We start from the raw sequence: 23,892 nt of genomic DNA on the forward strand, positions 1-23,892 counted from the left end.
CCTCAACAGAATACCAGCAAACTGAATTTAACAATACATTAAAAATATTATTCATCGTGATCAATGGGGATGTATTCCCAGATGCAAGGATGGTTCACCATATGCAAATCAATGTGATACATCATATCAACAGAAAGAAGGACAAAAACCACATCATAATTTCAATTGATGCTGAAAAAGATTTTGATAAAATTCAACATCCTTTCAAAATGAACCCCCTCAAAAAACTGGTTAGAAGGAATATACCTCAACATGATAAAAACATGTATGACAGAGCCACAGCTAGTATCATAGTGAATGGGGAAAATCTGAAAACCTTTCCTCTAAGATCTGGAAAACGACAGGGATGCCCACTTTCACCACTGTTATTTGACAAAGTACTGGAAGTACTACCTAGAGCAATCAGACAAGAGGAAGAAAGAAACGGCATTCAAATTAGAAAGGAAGAAGTTAAATTGTCCTTGTTTGCAGATGATATGATTTCATATTTGGAAAAACTAAATACTCCCCTAAAAAATGATTAGAACATATAAATTCAGTAAAGTTTCAGGATACAAAGTCAACACACAAAAATCAATAGCAGTTCTATATTCCAACAGTGAACAATCTGAAAAAGATATCAAGCAAGTAGTCACATTATTACTAGCCACAAATAAACAGAAATACCTAGCAATTAACCAAAGAAGTGAAAGATCTCTATAATGAAAACTATAAAACATTGATTCAAAAAACTGAAGGGGACACCAAAAAATGGAAAGATATTCCATGTTAATAGATTGGGAGAATCAATATTAAAATGTCCATACAACCCAAAGCAATCTACAGACTCAGTGCAGTCCTTATAAAAATACCAATGACATTCTTCACAGAAATAGAAAAAACAATCCTACAATGTATGTGGAACCACAAAAGACCCAGAATAGCCAAAATTATCCTAAGCAAATGAAAAAAAACTGGAAGAATCACATTACCTGAACTAAAATTATACTACAGAGCTATGGTAACCAAATGGCATGGTACTTGCATAAAAAGACACACATAGACCAATGGAACAGAATAGAGAACGCAGAAACAAATTCACACACCTACAGTGAACTCATTTCTGACAAAGGTCCCAGGAACATACCCTGGGGAAAAGACAGTCTCTTCAATAAATGGTACTGGGAAAACTGAATATTAATATGCAGAAGGATGAAACTAGACCCCTGTCTCTCACTGTAAACAAAAATCATATTAAAATGGATTAAAGACTTAAATCTAAGACTTCAAACTATGAAACTCCTAAAAGAAAACATTGGGGAAACTCCTCAGGACATGAGACTGGGCAAAGATTTCTTGAATAATATCCCACAAGCACAGGCAACCAAAGCAAAAATAGACAAATAGGATCACATCAAGTTGAAAAGCTTCTGCACAGCAAGGGAAATAATCAACAAAGTGAAGAGCTAACCCATAGAATGGGAGAAAATATTTTCAAACTATCCATCTGACAAGAGATTAGTAACCAGAATACATAAGGTGTTCAAACAACTCAACAGGAAAAAAATCTAATAATCTGATTTTAAAGTGGGCAAAGGATCTACATAGACATTTCTCAAAAGAATGCATGCAAATGGAAGCATGTACATGAAAAAGCATTCAACATCATTATTAGAGAAATACAAATTAAAACTATAAGATATCTCACCCCAGTTAAATTGAGTTTTATCCAAAATACAGGCAATAATGAATGCTAGCAAGGATGTGGAGAGAAGGGAACCCTTGCACTGTTGATGGGCATGCAAATTAGTACAATCACTATGAAGAATAGTTTGGAAGTTCCTCAAAAACCTAAAAATGGAATTTCTATATGATCTAGCAATCCCATTGCTAGTTGTATACCCAAAAGAAAGGAAGTAAGTATATTAAAGGAATATCTGCACTCTTATGTTTATTGCCCTGCAGCACTATTCACAATAGTCAGGATTTGTAAGCTACCTAAGTGTCCATGAACAGTTGAATGGGTAAAGAAAATGTGGTACTTACACACAGTGGAGTACTCTTCAGCCATGAAAAAGAATGAGATCTTGTCATTTGCAACAACATAGATGAACTGGGGGTCATTATGTTAAAGTGAAAAGGGCCAGGCACAGAAAGACAAACTTTACATGTTCTCACTTATTTGTGAGAACTAAAAATTAAAACAGTTGAACTCATGGAGATAGAGAGTAGAAAGATGGTTACAAGAGGCTGGGAAGGTTAGTATGGGGGTACAGTGGGAAAGTGTGGATGGTTAATGGGTACAAAAATATAATTAGAATGAACAAAACCTATTGTTGGATTAAACAACAGGGTGATCACAGTCAACAATAATTTATTGTACATTTAAAAATAACTAAGAGTATAATTGGACAGTTTGTAACACAAAGGATAAATGCTTGAGATGATAGATACCCCATTTACACCAATGCCAGTGTGATCATTATACACTGTTTGCTTGTATCAAAATATCTCATACTGGCCAGGCAGGTTGGCTCATGCCTATAATTCTTGCACTTTGAGAGGCTGAGGTGGGAGGATCATTTGAGCCCAGCAGTTTGAGACCAGTTTGGGCAACGTAGTGAGACCCCATCTCTAAAACAAAAAAATTAAGTCTCATATACACCATAAACATACACATCTACTATGTACCCCACACAACTTAAAAATTAAAAGTTAAAAAAAACAGGGAAAGTTAATGAAGCCAGAAACTAGACCTGGAGTTGATTAATAAAATATATAAATTTTTAGCCAGACTCATAAAAATAGAAGATACATAGTACCAATATAAAAAATAAGACAGGCAACATCACTTCAGATTGTGCATTTATTAAAAGGATATAGAATGTTATGAACAGTTATGCCAATAAATTTGGCAACTTCAAATGCACAAATTTCTTCAAAGAGACAAACTACCAAAGCTTCCTTAAGAAGAAACTGATAACATGATTAGCCCTATATCTATTAAATAAATTTAACTGAAGTTTAAAAACTTTTCCACACAGAAAATTTCATATTATGACACTTTAATTCTTTTTTTCCCCTATGGAATATGCTAATTTTATTCTATGAGCAATGGGGACTTCATACATGTTTTAAAAATAACTTTTTTTAAAAATTTCAAATGTGCATTACAGGGAATTGAAAAACACAGGAATCAAAGAACAAAATAATCCACAATAACAAGCATCTTACAGTTGGATGTGTCCTTCTAGGTCCTGTGTTGTCTATATACAACATCCATTTTATGTGGTTGAGATCATGCAGTATGTATCATGCTTTTTCACACATTATGAATATTTACCAATTCAAAATCTCAAGTATTTTGATAACAGAATATACTACACCAACTCAATCTATATTAAAAAATATATAATCCTGCCTTTCTTGGGGACAAAAATTTCACAGAAGCCCAAAATGACAACAGGCATCTAGATAAAGGTATTGACAGAGTTAACAATAAAAATTACAGCATTCTCTTAATGCTCTATTTAAAACGAGACATAAAGCAAGAGTACACTAGTGTGTTTCTAAGATAATTCATTATCAGAACTATATTATTAGAATATTGGTGAAAGGCCGGGCACGGTGGCTCACGCCTGTAATCCCAGCACTTTGGGAGGCTGAAGTGGGTGGGTTGCTTGAGCCCTGGAGTTTGAGACCAGCCTGGGCAACATGGTGAAACCCTGTCTCTATTAAAAACACAAAAACTAGCCAGGCGCGGTGGCGGGTACCCGTAATCCCAGCTACTCAGGAGGCTAGGCACGAGAATCGCTTGAACCTGGGAGGTGGAGGTTGCAGTGAGCCAAGATTGCATCACTGCATTCCAGGCTGGGCGACAGAGTGAGACTCCGTCTCACAAAAAAAAAAAAAAAAAAAAGAATATTAGTGAAAAAGCATGTTTCCATTGAATTACTGAGTGTATTACTACAGTAGAGCCAAAAGAGATGCACACACATAAATGGCCATCATCAATATGTAAATATAAACACATCTACATACATCTCTCCCTTTAAACTTCTTTCTGCCCTTTTGCTGCCAACCTAATGAGCCAGTTCTGATATACACTACTCAGAGATGGTTTAACAATTCCATGTTCAAGATGCATTTTTTCTATCCATTTATAACAAATATATTTACAAACTGATTTAGCTTTACTTTTTATCATCACCTCAAGACACCTATAAAACTTAACTGTTACAAAACAAATAATGGACAGTGCTGATGGGAGTGTAAATTTGTTCAAGACTCTTTCCTGTCTCAAGTGAAGGGAAGGAGTCTTTCCTGGGGCTTGAGCTTTGCTGATTGGAGTTGGGGGAGGGGTGGCATAAGCTCTCCCTTGATTGCCCCAGTTGGTATCTCACTGGGTTGCATGCCCCCCCACATCCACTGACTCCCAGCCCAGCACAGCACCAGGACTTGCCCAGGAATTACAGTCCTTGTGGCCTAGACTGCCTTTCAAGTTTATTTAGGACCCCAGAGCACTTTAGCTTGTGTTGGTGAGGCTTGCTGAAACTCAGGTTCCAACCACTGGGATGGGTGATTCCCCTCTGGCTAAGGCTGGTCTAGACGCTCCCTCGATAGGTGCCAACTGAGTTCTGCCCAGTGTTGCTTTCAACTGTGATAGGGCAGTACTGAGTTCCAAAGCAAAGTCCCAAAATCACTGCACTCTTGCTCCCCTAAATGCACAGATTCTCTCTCTGCACTACATAACCTACTGCTGGGGGATATGGAAGCAGAGGCATCTGCAATTCAAGACTGTTTTTCTTACCCTTTTTGTGCCTCTTTCAGTGATATGAAGTTAAAACCAGGTACTGTGACTGCTGACCTGATTTTTGGTTCTTATGGTGCTTTTTATGTGGATAATTGTTAAATTTAGTGTTGTGCAGAGAGGCTGGTAGAGGCTTCTATTCAGTCATCTTGCTCCACTTCCACCCATTCTGTTGTATATATCTTCAACAGACACACATACACACACACACCAACAATCTAGAAATAGAAAACTAATTCCCTTAATATGATAAAAGGCATCTATGAAGAACCGACAGTTGACAGCATACTTAGTGGTGAAAAACTGAATGGTTTCATGCAAAGATTAGAAACAAGGTAAGGATGTCCACTCTCACCATTTCTTTTCAACATTTAATGGAGATGTTAGCCAGTGCAATAAGGTAAAAAAAAAAAAAAAAAAAAAAAAATAGGATAAAAGGCCTCCAGATTTGAAAAGAAGTAATAATACTTGTTATTTGCAGATGAAAATCCCAATCAAAATCACAGCAGGATTTTTTACAGAAATTCATAAGCGAATGAATTTTAGATTCATGCTGACACTTAAAAGACCTAGAAAGCCAAAACAGCTTTGAAAACAAAAACAGAATTGGAGGACTCAATATCTGAATTCAAGATAAGTATCCAGAAATAGACCCACACATATGTGGTCAATTGATTTTCAAGAAAGTTCTAAAGATGATTCAGTAGAAAAAAAGACATCTTTTAATAAACTGTGCTGGTAAAATTCAATATCCATGTCGGAAAGAAAACTCTATCCATACCTCACATCATAAACATTAACTAAAAAATGGATCCTATATCTAAATGTAAAATCTAAATGTAAAATCTAAAGCTTTCAAGTTTTAAATAAAAATTTTAAACTTCTAGAAGAAAATAAAGGAGAAAAATCTTTGTGATTTTGGGTTAGGCAAAGATTCCTTTGATGTAACACCAAAATTATGATCCATGAAAGAAAAGAGTTTGTAATTTCAACTTTATCAAAGTTAAGAACTTATGTTCAAAAGACACTGTTAAATAGAATGAAAAAAAAAAAAGTCATAGACTGGAATACTGACAAATCACATATTTGAAGAAGACTTGTAATCTTAATATATAAATAACTCTTAAAACTCAAGAATACCAAAACATCTCAGTTTGTGTGTGTGTCTCTGTGTGTTTGTGTGTGTGTGTGTGTGTGTCTGTGTGTTTGAGACAGAGTCTCACTGTCACCCAGGCTGGAGTGCAGTGGCGCGATCTCAGCTCACTGCAACCTCCGCCTTCCGGGCTCAAGCCATTCTCCCGCCTCAGCCTCCCAAGCAGCTGGGATTACAGGCACCTGCCATCATGCCCAGCTAATTTTTGTGTTTTTAGTAGAGACAGGTTTTCACCATGTTGGCCAGGCTGGTCTCGCACTCCTCATCTCACGTGATCCACCTGCCTCAGCCTTCCAAAATGCTGGGAATAACTCAGGCCTGAGTTTCCTCATTTATAAAATGCAAAATGAGACGATATTTAAGTCCACTTTAAAATGAATACATTGAGCTCCTTTGTAAAAGTTTTAAAAAGGTAATTAAACAAGTCCATGTGGATTAAAAATCTAAATGTGAATGGCAAAATTATAAAACCTTTAGAAGATATTTACAAGAGAATATTCTTATGATTTCAGGGTAGGAAAGATTTTTAAACAAGACACAAAAAGAATAAACTATGAAGGAAAAGATCAAACATTTAAATTAAGAACCTCTGATCAACAAAAGATACCAGTGGAAAACAAATGCCATAGACTAGAAAAAGATATAACCACCAAAGAATACAAACCAAGAACAAAGAACAACTATAAATCAATTTTTTAAAAGGAAAATGTATGTTCGCTTTGGAAAATAATTTGACCTTACTTAGTACAGATAAGTATATACCTACTCAATAGCTAATACTAGATATATACCCTAAGAAATTATTTCACATGTACTTCAGGAGACATTCATTTTACTTCCAAGCTCCTCTGGATTGTTGGTAGAATTCAGTTCCTTATGGTAGTAGGACTGAGGTTTCTGTTTCCTTGTTATGTGCTCCCCTCCATCTTCAAGCAAGCAACACAGTGTCAGGTCCTCCTGATGCTTCAAAGTGACTTTATCTTTTGCCTTTTATTCTGCAGCATCTACATAACATTCTCTACTTTTAAGACCTCGTACGATTAGATTAGCTCCACCCCTGCCCTTTTTCTTAGGCAGAGTCTCACTCTGTTGCCCAGGCTGGAGTGCAGTGGCATGATCATGGCTCACTGCAGCCTTTTCCCAGCTCAGCCCCCGAGTAGCTGGGACTACAGGTGTGCACCACATCTGGTTAATTTTTAAATTTTTTATAGAGACAGGGTTTTGCCATGTTGCCCAGGCTGGTCTCAAACTCCTGAGCTCAAGTGATTCTCCCTCCTCAGCCTTGCCTCCCAAAGTACTGGGATTACAAGCATGTGCTACCACACCTGGCCAGGTCCTTTCTTAAGATGAACTAATTAGTAACCTTAATTGCAAATGAAATGTCCCTTTATGGCAATACTTAGACTAGTGTTTCATTGAATAACCAAGAGACAGGAATCTTGGCAGGACATCTTTTTTTTTTTTTTTTTTTCTTTTTTTTTTAAATTTTATTTTTTTATCTTTTTCTGAGACAGGATCTTGCTCTGTTGCCTAGGCTGGAGTGCAGTGCCCTGATGTTGGCTCACTGTAGCCTTGAACTCCTGGGCTCAGGCAAGCCTCTGGGATAGCTGGGAATACAGGCATATGCTACTATGCCTGGCTAATTTTGTTGATTTTTTGTAGAGACAGGGTCTTGCTGTGTTGCCTAGGCTGATCTTGAACTCCTCGGCTCAAGCGATCCTCCTTCCTCGACCTCCCAAAGTGCTGGGATTACAGGCATGAGCTGCTGCCCTGGCCTTGGCAGGACATCTTTAGAATTCTACTTATCCCAGTTATTATTCATGTCAACAGGGGTTTCAGTAATTGAGGACTTACTATTTTCATGACATTGTGCTGGTAGCTGAAGATTTAAAATACGTAGTCAACCAACTTCAAAGAATATAATATAGTTGTGTTCCATCAATACAAAAGAAGCATTTGTATAGAATGTGGTTCTGTGAGGCCAGCCACGATGGCTCATGCCTGTAATCCCAGCACTTTGGGAGGCTGAGGTGGGCAGATCACTTGAGGTCAGGAGTTCAAGACCAGCCTGGACCAACATGGAGAAACCCTGACTCTACTTAAAATACAAAATTAGCCGGACATGGTGGCACATGCCTGTAATTCCAGCTACTCGGGAGGCTGAAGCAGGAGAATCACTTGAACCCGGGAGGCGGAGGTCGTGGTGAGCCAAGATTGCGCCACTGCACTCCAGCCTGGGCAACAAGAGTGAAACTCTGTCTCAAAAAAAAAAAAAAAGTGGTTCTGTGTAGGATTTGTTTTAAAATACTTTTCTAATTATTTCATCTGGGTTTAGCCAATTCTTCAAAATTATTCTGTTCAATTTAGTTTTTTTAATAAACACCGCATATTTTAATATTTATTAATATTTATGTACTAGTACTGACAAACCATAGATTAACAGTTTTTCAAAAATCTCTTTTCAATAAGTAAAAACAATTCTTCTGGGGTGGGGCATGAAAACCTATAAAACAAAATCACCCAACTGAGATTTAAGACTTGAGATAAATCTCTCTTGATGCCAATAGTATTACTGCAATGCAGGCATTTCAGTAGCCTCCTGTATAATATGCCAATTTTCTCATCTTTAAGTGGACTAAACAGAAATGTTCTACAATAGTAAAAGCATTTTAACCTGATAACCAAATCAGCTAAGTGTTTTCTGATTTAAATGTATTTCTCAATAACATTTTCGTAGTCTCACCATAATTCCATTCACTTTATTGAGTTTGGATATCCTCATATATTGTGATTCATTTGAGAAGTTAATAGGCTCAACATTTTACAATAGTCACTCTGTTGAGAGTAGTTAAAAAGACAGAAGGCTTTTGGTTCAAGTCATTTTTCTTTAAATAGCTCAATAAGCCATTTCATGTTGAAATAAAAGCAGTTTAAACTCTGTTTAATACAGATTAAATTCTGGTCTAGAAAAGAGAGAGACAGAGAGTATGTGTGTGTATAAAAGGAGCCATGCAAACAATATTTGTTACATCTAAACTTTAGTAAAATAAAAGAATTTTGACAAGCTTTTAGGATTCATTTTGGCCTATATTATATTACCCTGTTTAGTATACTTATTTGCTTTCTGAGAGAAACTTTGCGTGTTTTCAAATGTGAGGGAGATCAGAGGAAGCCTCCCCAAAATATGTCACTTTGGCATAATGATTACTTTGAGCTGAAGGCAATTGAGGAACCGAAGATGCAGAAAAAACTCTAGAAACAGAGCATACATTTCTATTTTTGTAAAGGCAATTTCTATTTATAAAGTTATCCTCCTCTCTGGTACCAGAAAGAGGATACCGACTCTGGAGACAACTCTCATCACCCAAGATGACTTAAATCTGCGTAAGTCTCCTTCTCACACAACCTATCCCTCACCTCAAGTTCAAAACCCCTTTCTCCATACTTTGTTAAAATGATATGTAAGCCTCTGAGTCTATTGGCCTTTGGGGGCTTTTACAATTTTTCTGTGAAGCTCCAATATGCTCATGTCATACAGTTTTCACTCTTGTTAATCTGTCTTTTGCTAGTTTAATTTGTAGGGCCCCAGGTACTGAACCTAAGAGGATAGGGAAAAGTTTTTTCCTCCTCTACAAGTGGTAGTTATTTCAACCTGTTGAATTCATTGCAAAATGGTTGGCTTTTTTTCTGCAGTCTATTGACTTTTCTGCCCCATTTAACACTGTAGACTACTGTGCCTTGATGCTCTCTCCTCTGTGATCTTCTCAAATGCCATTTTCTAAGGCCCTCCCTCACTCTGATAATTCTTATTTTGGGTTCTCTTGCTGCCTCTAGATGTTGCACTGCTTTCCTTAGACCTCTTCCTTTTTCTCCAGCATGCTTCCTTGATGGCCTTCTCTATTCTCACAGCTTCATTTATTGATTCCCAAATCTGTTTCTCAAATGCCGACCTCAACCTTGAATTCCAAATTTGTATTTGTACAAATACAAATGATCTTATATTCCTGATCTTAGTTAATCGTGTCATCATCCACCCATTTTCCCAAGCCGGAAATCTCAAGAGTTATTCTTAATTCCTCCCCTTCTCACTCCTTTCATATTCAGTAAGTAATCCTGAAATTCTCTTTCAGAAATATCTTTGGTCTAACCCATCTTTTCCATCCTATGTGCCAATGCTCTAGATTAGGTTTGCATCCTGTCTCCCTTGGACTAACAAAACAGCCAGCTAACTTTTTACTTGCCCTGATCTAGTTCATCCTTTATAGTACCAGAAGTGCAACAGTGAAAGAATCTTGTCAATACCACAGCTTGCTTTTGGCTATCGAATAATGCCTTAGGCTAGCAAACAACTCACAACATGGTTAGTTATGTTATGATCAGTTTGGATTGTTGTCACTATATCAAACATACTACTCTCTACTGATCACTAAAAACAATGTAAAAAAAGAAGAAAAGAGACTTTATCTTAGGAATGTGAGCCCCTTTAAATTATCAGGCCCAAAGAGGCATTAGAATGAAACAGCAGTTACTTCACTTCACTTCACTTCCCCTTGAGCTAAATAATTGTCTTTTTTTTTTTTTTTTTTGAGACAGAGTCTCATTCTGTCATGCAGGCTGGGGAGCACAGTGACGTGATCTCAGCTCACTGCAACCTCCGCCTCCCGGGTTCAAGAGATTCTCGTGCCTCACACACTCGAGTAGCTGGGACTACAGGTGCATGGCACCACACCTGGCTAATTTTTATATTTTCAGTAGAGGCAGAGTTTTGCCATATTGGTCAGGCCAGTCTCAAACTCCTGGCCTCAAGTGATCCATCTGCCTTGGCCTCCCAAAGTGCTGGGATTACAGGTGTGAGCCACTGCACTTGGCCAAATAATTGTCTCTTGATACCACCTGCTACATGGGCCCGAGGCTGACATCAAGAAGCCACGAAATGCTACAGCTGGACACCAGAACTCCTATCCTGTCGTTCAACAATGTACAGTCAATCACTTAATGTTATCTCTGTAAACCAATGAGAATTCCTGTCAAACGACTTTTTTAAAATTATTATTTTTTGAGACAGGGTCTCTGTCACCCAGGCTGGAGTGCAGTGGCACAATCTGAGCTCACTGCAGCCTCAACCTCCTGGGTTCAAGCAGTTCTCCCACCTCAGCCTCTTGAGTAGCTGGGAATACAGGTACCCACCACCACACCTGGCTAATTTTTTTATTTTTTTGTACAGACAGGGTCTCACTATGTTTCCCAGGCTGGTCTCAAAGTCCTCCACCTTGTCCTCCCAAAGTGCTGGGACTACAGGCATGAGCCAGCACACCTGGCCGGTCAAACAACTTTCTGTCAGCCCACTCCTGATAATTTTTAATTATCTTTTTTTCCTTTGAAAGCTTGCTTGTAACTGAGGCTGATGGAGCTTATATCCAAGGTAATTGGGTCTGAGTCTTTAGAACAACTGTCCTCATCTTGGCTCAAGTAAACTTTTTTTTTTTTTTTGGTCCTGAGATAGGGGTCTTGCTATGTTGCCCAGGCTGGTCTTGAACTTCTGGGTTCAAGCAATCCTGTGCCTCAGCCTCCTGAGTAGCTGGGATTACAGGCCACTGTGCCCCGCTTAAGTAAACTCTTTAAATCATATTTTGTGCCTTAGCATCTACCTTTAGGTCAACAATGGTAAAGAATAAAAGTGAAGATTTTTAACACTGGATTAAGTAGCAAATTCATAAAAAATAATATCAAGCTCTGCAAAGAGCTATCTTTTTTTTTTTTTTTTTTTTTTTGTGAGACGGAGTCTCGCTCTGTCGCCCAGGCTGGAGTGCAGTGGCCGGATCTCAGCTCACTGCAAGCTCCGCCTCCCGGGTTCCCGCCATTCTCCTGCCTCAGCCTCCCGAGTAGCTGGGACTACAGGCGCCCACAACCGCGCCCGGCTAATTTTTTTGTATTTTTAGTAGAGACGAGGTTTCACCGTGGTCTCGATCTCCTGACCTTGTGATCCGCCCGCCTCGGCCTCCCAAAGTGCTGGGATTACAGGCGTGAGCCACCGCGCCCGGCCGCAAAGAGCTATCTTAGCATAAATAAAAGGATGGTCTTAGACTGTAAGAAAAGGACTTCTAGTTGAATAATATTTTTCCAAGTACGTTCATTAATAGGTAAATATCAATTAATAGCATCATGTCAATTCATTTCTAGAATTAAATTCCCATGTGGAAATTCTGTAGAGTTGAATGAAGACAATGGCAAATTGGTAGAAAAAACTTCCCTTGAATGGACTTCTTCCTATTCTCTCGCTGCCATTTCATTTTGTCAACGATGTAGCTCATTTTTAATAATTAAATTATGTTACACACAATCTATCTTTCCCAATTTCTACGCTTGTAACTTAGCTCTGCTGCCAAAGCACACTGAAAAAAAGCCCTATGTCAGGACATATAACTTGAGTATTGAGATTTTTGTTCTAAAGGTCTTTTCCTCAAAATCCATTTAGGATTCACATGCAGGAAATCTAAATAGCCACTAGAGGGTGCCAGTCACATATGACTGAGTAATGTCTCCTTCCCCTTTGAGCTATTTCTAAATCTGAAAAGCCAACTGTTCTCGGTAAATATGTTTATATTATTTCTCATTTGTGATTTGTAGTGATGTATAAACATGAGACCAGAGATAGCGATGGCCACAATTATTTCACCCCGATGTAAAAATGACTTCTGTGGTCTTCATTACAGGACAAAATGACCAGTCTTTTCTGCCCCTCTGTCATTATTTTTTCTTAATTGCATAGTTTATCCCATTCTTTTATTGATCAACTGAATGTCTGTAGGTACACTGACTGACTTTAAAGTGGTCAGATTTATCTCTCCCCCCTTTCTCTGTTTCTGTTTTTCAACACTTGTTCTTTTTCCCTTATATATTCCCCAGCATTTTTTCTTCTTTATATTCCTTTTTTCAAACATTTTATTCCCAAAAGCAATGTTACAAGAAATAAGAAGGCCATACTATACAGAACTCTAGGAGTAAGAAAAGTAAGAAAAGTCTAACTTAGGAATTAGATGAAGATAGAATCTGCCTACTTAGTATAACACACCTTTGGGGCTGGTCTTCCACAGCAGGCCCTGAATGAACGTAGACTTCATCAGCAGGACAGAAATGAAATCTCTCAGAGCCCTCCTAGAGGAGGAAAGGGACAAAGATGGGTGGTTCTAAGGCATCTGGGAATGTAGTTCACTATAATGCATAGTGACAAAAATCTATTACTACTATAGAGAAAAGGTCAAAGAGCCTATAAACTCAAGCAAATATAAAAATTGCCACACCAGTAAGACCCAAAATAATTTAGGTTATTTTTTATTCTTGAAACAATGTTACAAAGAAAGTTTTGTGGAAATGTGTGGTTGTATATTGTGACTCCCTTAAAATGTCCCTAAAGCATCTATTTGTCTTTACAATCAATCCATTTCGGCTTTTCATCCCTGAAGTATTAAAATTCTTTTGGAGACTTTTCTGTTTCAGCCTGTAAATCCTCTGGAGATTAGACGCTCCATGTGATTATAGTCATTTATTTATTCAAAAAAGCATTATTGGACCGTGTGGTGGCTCATGCCTGTAATCCTAATACGTTGGGAGATACAGGAGGACTGCTTAAGCCCAGGAGTTTGAGACCAGCCTGGGCAACATAGTGAGATCCCATCTCTACAAAAAATAAAATTAGCTGGGTATGGGGGCACATGCCTACAGTCCCATCTACTTGAGAGGTTGGGGTGGATCACTTAAGCCCAGGAGGTTGAGGCTGTGGTAAACTGTGATCACACCACTGTACCCCTGCCTGGGTGACAGAGCAAGACCCTGTTTCAAAAACAAACAAATAAAAAACCAAAAAAGCATTATTGTGCACTTAATTTTGTGCCAGGCACTGTTTAACGCATGTCCTGAGAATATTAAGATGAAAAGACAGCATCTCCTTACTCTTGAAAAAATCAGCCTAATGAGAAAGGTGGTTTTGTAAATAAAGTGTAAAGTGATCATCTTGTCTTAAATTACCTTTTGCAGGTATGCCTCCTTCCTTTAGTATTCTGGAATTTCTTGAGTAAATTCAAGTAGATGCTAAACCATTTATAAACCAATATATTCTACAAATATATCATTCTTGTATTAAGATATAAGTTTTAAGTGTGTATCATTGTTCTTTCTTTTCGGATTCTTACTTTCAGTCACTCTTCAAAACTGTTTTTCAGTGCCTCCTATGTGCCAGGCAGTGGTAGGATGCTGGGATACAAATATGAACATGACATTTTCTCTGACTCTCCAAGTTATTTATTTCACATATCCTCTCTCCTCAAACCTCCAACACTTCATCGTTCCTCACTCTCAACTAGTGATCTCAATTTACACTTCACTGAAAGAACAGAAGCCTCAGGCAGTAATTATATCTTCCCACTATCAAATCTACCAACCTATCTGAACCTGAATACATTGTTCTCCCTCCTTTCACAATGAGGTTGTCCTTTCCAGGGCTCTGGATCCCATGCCCTCCTGACTATTTGAGGATTTCACTCCTGCCACTCGTGTCCTCTTTTCTGCATCATGCCTTATTATTATCCTGCTTGACTAAACTCTCTCTAGACTCACCATCCTTGCAGGCTTCTGCCCTGTATCTCGGCATGCCTTCACAGTAAAGCTTATCAAGAGTTGCCTATACTTGCTCTTTCTACTTTCTAACTTCTCTTTCTCTGTTCAACCCACTCCAATCATATGTTCATTGTATCTGCTGAAATAATGTTTACCAGATCTGTCACCAGTGACTTTGATCTTGCCAAAGATCATGTCAATTCTCAGTCCTCTCTAATCTGATTACTCTGTAAATTTGGCAGAGGTGACCATTTCCTCCTATTTAAAATCCATTCTGTAGTTGGCTTCTGTAACCATATGCTTTCAATTTTTCTCCTATTTCATTGGTGTTTCTTCTTGTTTACTTCTTCCTTTACTCAAGCCCCAATCTCCTTGAATATTTAATTGCCTTCTCACATCTCCACCTGTATTTCTTAAGCCATCTCAAACGTAACAAGACTGAGAAAAATTATTGGTCTTTCCAGAATTTTCTCCTTTCCCAGTTTCGTACATTTTGAATAAAGCATCCCCACTCACCCAGTACTTCTTCTCACCAACCACCCCCAAACCAATCCATCAGCAAGTCTTTTCAGCCTCATATGTAAAAAAGAACCTGAATCAAACCTCTTCTCACCACTGTGACAGCTACCACCCTAGTCCAAGTCATCATGTCTTGCTTGGATGACTGCAGTGGCCATCTAATTATTTTCCAGGTTTATCCTCTTGTCCACTATTAGAGAAGCCAGAGAGCCTTTTAAAAACAAAACAAAAAAAACCCACCACATCTCTGTGCTACTTAAAACCCTATGATAATTTTCCATCGCTCTTAGAAAAAACTGAAGCTCTTTTCCAAAGTCTCTAAGACCTGCATAGCTTTCCTACCATTCTCCCCTTGTTCACTGCACCCTGGCCACACAGGCCTGCTTTACAACCCTCTCATTTAATGTCAAATGCATTTCTGTCTCAGGCTTTTGCTCTTATTGTTTCCTATGGCTGGAACTCTTCCCATGGCTGGCTCCTTCTCTTCGTTTACTTCCCAGAGCTGTCAGTACAAATTGTCTCCTCAGATCCCTTCACCATTCTATCTAAAATATTCCATCCACCTATCTCTCACATGCAAAGTCATTCTGAGCCCCATTACCCTGTTTTATTTCTTCATAACACTTAACATAATCTGAAAGTATCAACTTTTTTTTTTTTTTTTGTCTCTCTTCTCATTAAATGTAATGAAAGGGCAGGGATCTCATGGGTTTTACTCACTGTTGCATCTCTACTCCAGTGTCTGGCACACAGAGATGTTTGAAAACAATGATTAAATGAGTGAAAAGTCTAGTGAATGAGTGAATGAACAGGAAGATGTGAAAGCCAGCACGTAACAACCCTCAGTGTGATATGAACCGTGACAGAGATAACCAAACAAGGAAACGGTCCATGAAGATAAGCAGCTATGAATTTGAATTGCTAGATACTTTTTATATACACCTGACCTAAAATCACATTTTTCTCATTCAAATCTTGAATATTTGAAGATATGAAGTACCTTTTCTTTTCTTTTTTTTGAGACAGCGTCTCATTCTGTCATCCAAGCTGGAGTGCAGTAGCACAATCTTGGCTCACTACAACCTCCTCTTCCTGGGCTCAAGTTGTCCTCCCACCTCAGTCTCCCAAGTAAATGGGACTACAGGCACACACCACCACACCGGGCTAATTTTTGTATTTTTTGTATAAATGGAGTTTTGCCATTTTGCCTATGTTGGTCTTGAACTCCTGAGCTTACTTGATGTGCCCATCTCGACTTCCCAAAGTGTTGGAGTTACAGGCATGAGCCACTGCGCCCAGCCCTTAAGTACCTTTCATAGAAGAAAGCTCATTTTTTTACTCCTTTCCATTTCCTAGCTCTATGTATTTCTCCCAAATTAAAGTCCATTATCTCATTTCTCGCCTCCTTTTCAGGTACAAAATGTTCTTCACAAAAACAATAGCAAATAAATAGTTAGAATTAACTGTATCTTTGAAATGCTATAGTTAAATGATTATTTGACTGTGATAATGGCAGGACAATTGCTTTTATAGCTTCTATGAAATTCTCTGATATTTACTTCAAAATTAATAGGTGTATTTTAAGTAAATTAACAAACAGTGTTATATTAGGATCTTTATATCTTCTTTTATTTTTTTAGTCAGGTTCATTGAGGTATAATTTATACACAGTAAAACTCACCCCTTTTAGATATACCTCTGTCAAAGGTATACAGTCATGTACCCACCACCATATAAAGACATAGAACATTTATGTCACCCTAAAGTTTCCTCATGCCTCTTTGTAATAAATCACTTGCCTCCCTGCAATGCCTACCACTGACTTGTTTTCTGTCCCTATAGTTTCGCCTTTTCCAGAATGAAATCATGTAATATATACCCTTTTGATCTTTTGATATTGCTTTTGAGATTCATCCATATTGTTACATATATCAGTTGTCCATTCCTTTTTATTGCTTTACATTTCATTTTATTCCATTATATGACTATAATTTTTTTATCCTTTTATATCTTTCTGTGCTGAGTTCTGAGGTATTATATCCAGAAATATTGTTACTTGGCCGGGCGTGGTGGTTCATGCTTGTAATCTCAGCATTTTGGGAGGCCGAGGTGGGCAGATCACTTGAGGCCAAGGGTTCGAGACCAGCAAGGTCAACATGGCAGAACCCCATCTCTACTAAAAATAGAAAAATTAGCCGGGCATGGTGGTGGGCACCTGTAATTCCAGCAACTCGGAAGGCTGAGGCAGGAGAATCACTTAAACTCAGGAGGCAGAGGTTGCAGTGAGCCGAGATAGTGCCATTGCACTCCAGCGTGGGTGACAGAGTGGGTTTCTGTATCCAAAAAAAAAAAAGAAAGAAAAGAAAAAGAAAAGAACTATTGTTATTTTTTGGAAGACATTTTGGTTTTACTAAGTAAACATTTTTTGAGCCTCTACCAAGTACCTGCGGATTCTAAGGTGAATAAGATGCATTTTTGTTTTGTGGAGCAGATAACAGCAGGTGGAAAAACAGAGAATGAGCTTTCTGTTGTTGTTGGTTTGTTTTTAGAAAGGCCCCAGAGAGGGTAAGTTTTGTTGGGTTGTGAAAACTCCTTGAAACATAAGCACATTAGTAATCATGGAATCATTTCATACATCTGTTTTTTACTTCTCTTCACACTTCATCATGTGTGTTCAACTTTATTAATTATAATATTTAGATTTGTAGTTTCCAATTAAAATTTTAAGATGGGATAATATAGTAATTAAGAATATAAGCTTTAGGGGCCAGGCACAGTGGCTCAAGCCTGTAATCCCAGCACTTTGGGAGGCCGAGACCGGCGGATCACGAGGTCAGGAGATCGAGACCATTCTGGCTAACACAGTGAAACCCCATCTCTACTAAAAAATACAAAAAACTAGCCGGGCGAGGTGGTGGGCGCCTGTAGTCCCAGCTACTCAGGAGGCTGAGGCAGGAGAATGGCGTAAACCCAGGAGGCAGAGCTTGCAGTGAGCTGAGATCCGGCCACTGCACTCCAGCCTGGGCGACAGAGCAAGACTCCGTCTCAAAAAAAAAAAAAAAGAATATAAGCTTTAGACCCAGAATAACACGGATTTAATTACTGTGTTCACTTCTTCTTTAGGATTGTGGACAATTGTTTTATCTTTCCAGAATAGCAATTCCTATGTTTTCAGTGAAATGCTTCTTCAAACTGCGTGATTCTCTTGGAAGCTGCCACAGCTAGTATCAAACTGAGTGGTGAAAAACTGAAAGCCTTTTCTCTAAGATCTGGAACACAACAAGGATGCCCACTTTCACCACTGTTATTCAACATAGTACTGGAAGTCCTAACTAGAGCAATCAGACAAGAGAAAGAAATAAAGGGCATCCAAATTGGAATAGAAGAAATCAAACTGTCCTTGTTTGCCGATGATATGATCTTATATTTGGAAAAACTGAAAGAGTCCACCAAAAAACTATTATAAACAAATAAACAAGTTATAAACAAATTCAGTAAAGTTCCAGGATACAAAATCAACATACAAAAATTAGTAGGATTTCTATATGCCAACAGTGAAAAATCTTAAAAAGAGATTAAAAAAGTAATCCCTTGCCGGGAGTTGTGGCTTGTACCTGTAATCCCAGCACTTTGGGAGGCTGAGGTGGGCAGATCATCTGAGGTCAGGAGTTCAAGACCAGCCTGACCAACGTGGTGAAACCATGTCTCTACTAAAAATACAAAAATTAGCCAGGCGTGGTGGCGGGCACCTATAATTCCAGCTACTCAGGAGGCTGAGACAGGAGAATTGCTTGAACCTGGGAGGCGGAGGTTGCAGTGAGCCGAGATTGCGCCATTGCACTCCAGCCTGGCGGCCAAGAATGAAACTCCGTCCCCCATCCCCCCGCCAAAAAAAAAAAAAAAAAGTCATCCCATTTACAATAGCCACAAATCAAATCAAATACGTAGGAGTTAACCCAAGAAGTGAAAGATCTCTATAATGAAAACTATAAAAGACTGATGAAAGAAATTGAAGTGGGGCCGGGCGCGGTGGCTCAAGCCTGTAATCCCAGCACTTTGGGAGGCCGAGACGGGCGGATCACGAGGTCAGGAGATCGAGACCATCCTGGCTAACACGGTGAAACCCCGTCTCTACTAAAAATTACAAAAAACTAGCCGGGCGAGGTGGCGGGCGCCTGTAGTCCCAGCTACTCGGGAGGCTGAGGCAGGAGAATGGCGTGAACCCGGGAGGCGGAGCTTGCAGTGAGCCGAGATCTGGCCACTGCACTCCAGCCTGGGTGACAGAGCGAGACTCTGCCTCAAAAAAAAAAAAAAAAAAAAAAAAAAAAAAAAAAAAAAAAAAATTAATAAGTAATTTGTGGGAGACAGCATAATTATGTAAATATCTTAAACTTTTACCCACCAATTTTAACATCTATTAATAATNGGAAAAAGAGAACCCCCCCACAAAAAAAAAAAAAAAAAAAAAAAAAAAAAAAAAAAAAAAGAAATTGAAGTGGACACCAAAAAAGGGAAAGGTATTCCATGTTCATGGATTGGAAGAATCAATATTGTTAAAATGTCCATACTACCCAAGGCAATCTACAGATTCAATGCAATCCTTATCAAAATACCAATGACATTCTTCACATAAATAGAAAAAAAAAATTCTAAAATTTGTATGGAAACACAAAAGATTCAGAATAGCCAAAGCTATCCTAATAACACAAAACTGGAGGAATCACATGACCTGGTTTCAAATTATACTACAGAGCTCTGGTAACTAAAATGACATGGTACTGGCATAAAAACAGACACATAAACCAATTGAACAGAATAGAGAACCCAGAAACAAACCCACACACCTACAATGAATTCATTTTCAATGACGGTGCCAAGAACATACACTGAGGAAAAGACAGTCTATTTAATAAGTGGTGCTGGGAAAACTGGATATTCATATGCAGAAGGTAGCTACAGCAACCTGTTAAGAGACAGACAATATAAAAATATGTAAATAGAGAAAACAAAGTTAAAATGTAGGGGGGATGGAGTTAAATTTTGAGGTTTTGTTTTTCTGTCGATCAGTATTTTTTGTGACTTAAGATAAATTATAATCCCTTTAAAATAACTTTTGTTGTATCTATAAGATGTTTTCTTGGAAGCCTCATGGTAGCCACAAGACAAAAACCTATAACAGATTCATTAGAAATAAAAGGCAACACATTAAAACATGTTGCCAGAGAAAATCATTTACCCACAAAGGAAAACCATAAGAAGGGAAGAGAGGGTTTACAAAACAAGTAATAAATTGGCAGTAGTAAGTCTTTATCAATAATAACACTGAATGTAAATGGACTCAATTCTCCAATTAAAAGGCATAGAGTGGCTGAATGGATAAAGAAACAAGCCCCAACTATATTCTGCTTAAAAGAAACACAACTTCACCTATAAAGACACACATAGACTGAAAGTGAAGGGGTGGAAAACAGATATTACATGTAAATGAAACCAAAAAAGAGCAGGAGTAGCTATACTTAAAAGATAAAACAGACTACAAATCAAAGACTGTAAAAAGAGACAAAGTCACTATACAATGACAAAGGGGTCAATTCGGCAAGAGGATATAACAGTTATAAATATCTATGCACCTACCACTGGAGCTCCTAAGTCTAAAAAGCAAACGTTAAGAGATCTAAAGGGAGAGATAGACTGCAATATGATAATAACAGGGGACTTCGACACCCCATTCTCAGTAATGGACAGATCATGCAGACAGAAAATCAACAAAGAAACATCAGAGTTAAATTACATACTAGACCAAATAGGCTTAACTAACATTTACAAAACATTTCACTCAATTGCTACAGAATACACATTCTTTTCATCAGCACATGGAACATTCTCCAGATTAGAACATATCTTAGCCCACAAAACAAGTCTCAACAAATTCAAAGTAGTATAAATTACATCAAGTTTTTTTTTTCTTTTCTTTCTTTCTTTCTTTTTTTTTTTTTTGAGACATTGTCTCACTCTGTTGCCCAGGCTGGATGGAGTGCAGTGGCATGATCATGGCTCACTGCAGCTCCACCTCCCAGGTTCAAGCGATTCCCGTGCCTCGGCCTCCTGAGTAGCTGGGACTACAGGCATGCACTACCACGCTCAGCTATTTTTTTTTTGTATTTTTGGTAGAAATGGGGTTTCACCATGTTATCCAAGCTGGTCTCAAACTCTTGAACTCAAATGATCCACCCACCTCGGTCTCCCCAAGTGTTAGGATTACAGGCATGAGCCACTGCTCCCAGCCTTCAAATATCTATTCTGACCACAAGGGAATAAAACTAGAAACCAATAATAAGAGGAACCTTGGAAATACACAAACACGTGGAAATTAAACAACATGTTCCTGAACAAATAATGAGTCAATGAAGAAATTAAGAAAGAAATTTAAAAATTTCTTGAAGCAATGAAAATGGAAATTCAACATATTAAAATCTATGGGAGACACCAAAAGCAGTACAAAGAGATACATTTATAGCAACAAACAAATATATCAGAAAAATAGAAAGACTTCAAATAAACAACCTAACTATGCTCCTCAAAGGACTAGAAAAGCAAGAAAAAACCAAGCCCAAAATTAGTAGAAGGAAAGAAATACTAAAGATTGGAGAATAAGTAAATGAAATTAAGACTAAAAAATACAGAAGATCAATGAAATGAAAATTTCTTTTTTTTAAAGATAACGCTGGGAGCGGTGGCTCATGCCTGTAATCCCAGCACTTTAGGAAGCCGAGGCAGGCAGATCACGAGGTCAGGAGTTCAAGACCAGTCTGGCCAACATAGTGAAACCCTGTCTCTACTAAAAATACAAAAAAATTAGCCGGGTGTGGTGGTGTGCGCCTGTAATCCCAGCTACTCAGGAGGCTGAGGCAGGAGAATCGCATGAACCCAGGAGGCAGAAATTGCAGTGAGCCTCGTGCAATTGCACTCCAGCCTGGGCAACAGTGCGAGACTCTGTCTTAAAAAAAAAAGGATAAAATTGACAAACCTTTAGCTAGACTAACAAAAAAGAGAAAAGACTCAAACTCACAAATGAAAAGGAGACATAAGAACTGAGACCACGGAAGTACAAGGACTCATTAGAGACTATTATGAACAAGTATATGCTAACAAATTGGAAAATTTAGACAAAATGGGATAAATTCTTGGATACAATCTACCAGGATTGTACCATGAAGAAATAGAAAACTTTAACGGACCAATAACAAACAATGAGGTTAAAGCAGTAATAAAGTCTCCCAGTGAAGAAAAGTCCAAGAGCTGAGGGATTCACTGCTGAATTCCACCAAACAGTTAAAGAAGAACAAATACCAGTTCTACTCAAAGTATTTTAAAAAACTGAAGAGGAGGAAATACTTTCTTTTTTTCTCTTTTAGATGGAATCTTGCTCTGTCACTTAGGCTGGAGTGCAGTGGTGCGATCTCAGCTCACCGCAAGCTCCAAAGAGGAGGAAATACTTTCAAATTCATTATACGAGACCAGCATTACACTGATACCAAAACTAGACAAAGACATAACAAAAAAAGAAAACAACAGGCCAATATCCCTGACCAACACAGATGCAAAAGTCCTCAACAAACTATTATAGTATTATAGTAAACTGAATTCAACAACATATTAAGAAGATAATTCATCATGATCAACTTGGATTTATTCCAGGGATGCAATGATGGTTCAACATATCCAAATCTATAAAAGTGATAAATCACATGAAAAGAACCAAGAACAAAAACCATATGATTGACTGAGTGGTTGAGACAGGGTCTTACTCTGTTGCCCAGGCTGAAGTGCAGTGGTGTGATCATAGCTCACGTATAACCTCAAACTCTTGGGTTCAAGTGATCCTCCTGCCTTAGCCTCAAGCAAAAATTGGATGCCTTTCCTCTAAGAATTGGAGGAAAAACAAGGATGCCCACTTTTACCATTTTCATTCAGTATCATCCTGGCAGTCCTGGCTACAGCAGTTAGACAAGAGGAAGAAAGTACATTCAAATTGGAAAAGAAGAAGTCAAATTAGCCTTATTCATAGATGACATGATTTTATACTTAGAAAGACTTCACCAAAAAAACTCTTAGAACTGATCAACGAAATCAGTGTAAGTTGCAGGATACAAAATCCACATACAAAAATCAGTAGCATTTATAAATGCCAGGAGCAAAAAAATATCTGAAAAAGAAATCAAGAAAGCAATTCCATTTACAACAGCTACAAAGAACATAAAATACCTAGGAAACAATTTAACCAAGAAGGGAAAGATCAATACAAGGAAAACTTATAAAACACTGATGAAAGAAATTAAAGAGGACAAAAAAAAAAAAAAAGGATATTCCTTGCTCATTGATTGGAAGAGTTAATGTTGTTAAAATGACAATACAACCCAAAGCAATGTACAGATTCAATGTAATCTCTACCAAAATACCAATAACATTCTTCACAGAAATAGAAAAAACTATCCTAAAATTCATATGGAACCACAAAAGAGCCCGAATAGCCAAAGCAATCCTAAGCAGAAAGAACAAAACTGGAGGCATCACACTACCTGACTCAAAGTATACTACAAAGTTATAGTAACCAAAACAGCATAGTACTAACATAAAAACAGACACATAGACCAATGGAACAGAATAGAGAGCCAAGGGCCGGGCACAGTGGCTCATGCCTGTAATCCAGCAATTTGGGAGGCTGAGGCTGGTGGATCACTTGAGGTCATCAAGAGTTCGAGATCAGCCTGGCTAACACGGTGAAACCCCGTCTCTACTAAAAATACAACAAATTAGC

Source organism: Theropithecus gelada, chromosome 1 (genome assembly GCF_003255815.1).
Source record: "Theropithecus gelada isolate Dixy chromosome 1, Tgel_1.0, whole genome shotgun sequence".
NCBI lineage: Eukaryota > Metazoa > Chordata > Mammalia > Primates > Cercopithecidae > Theropithecus > Theropithecus gelada.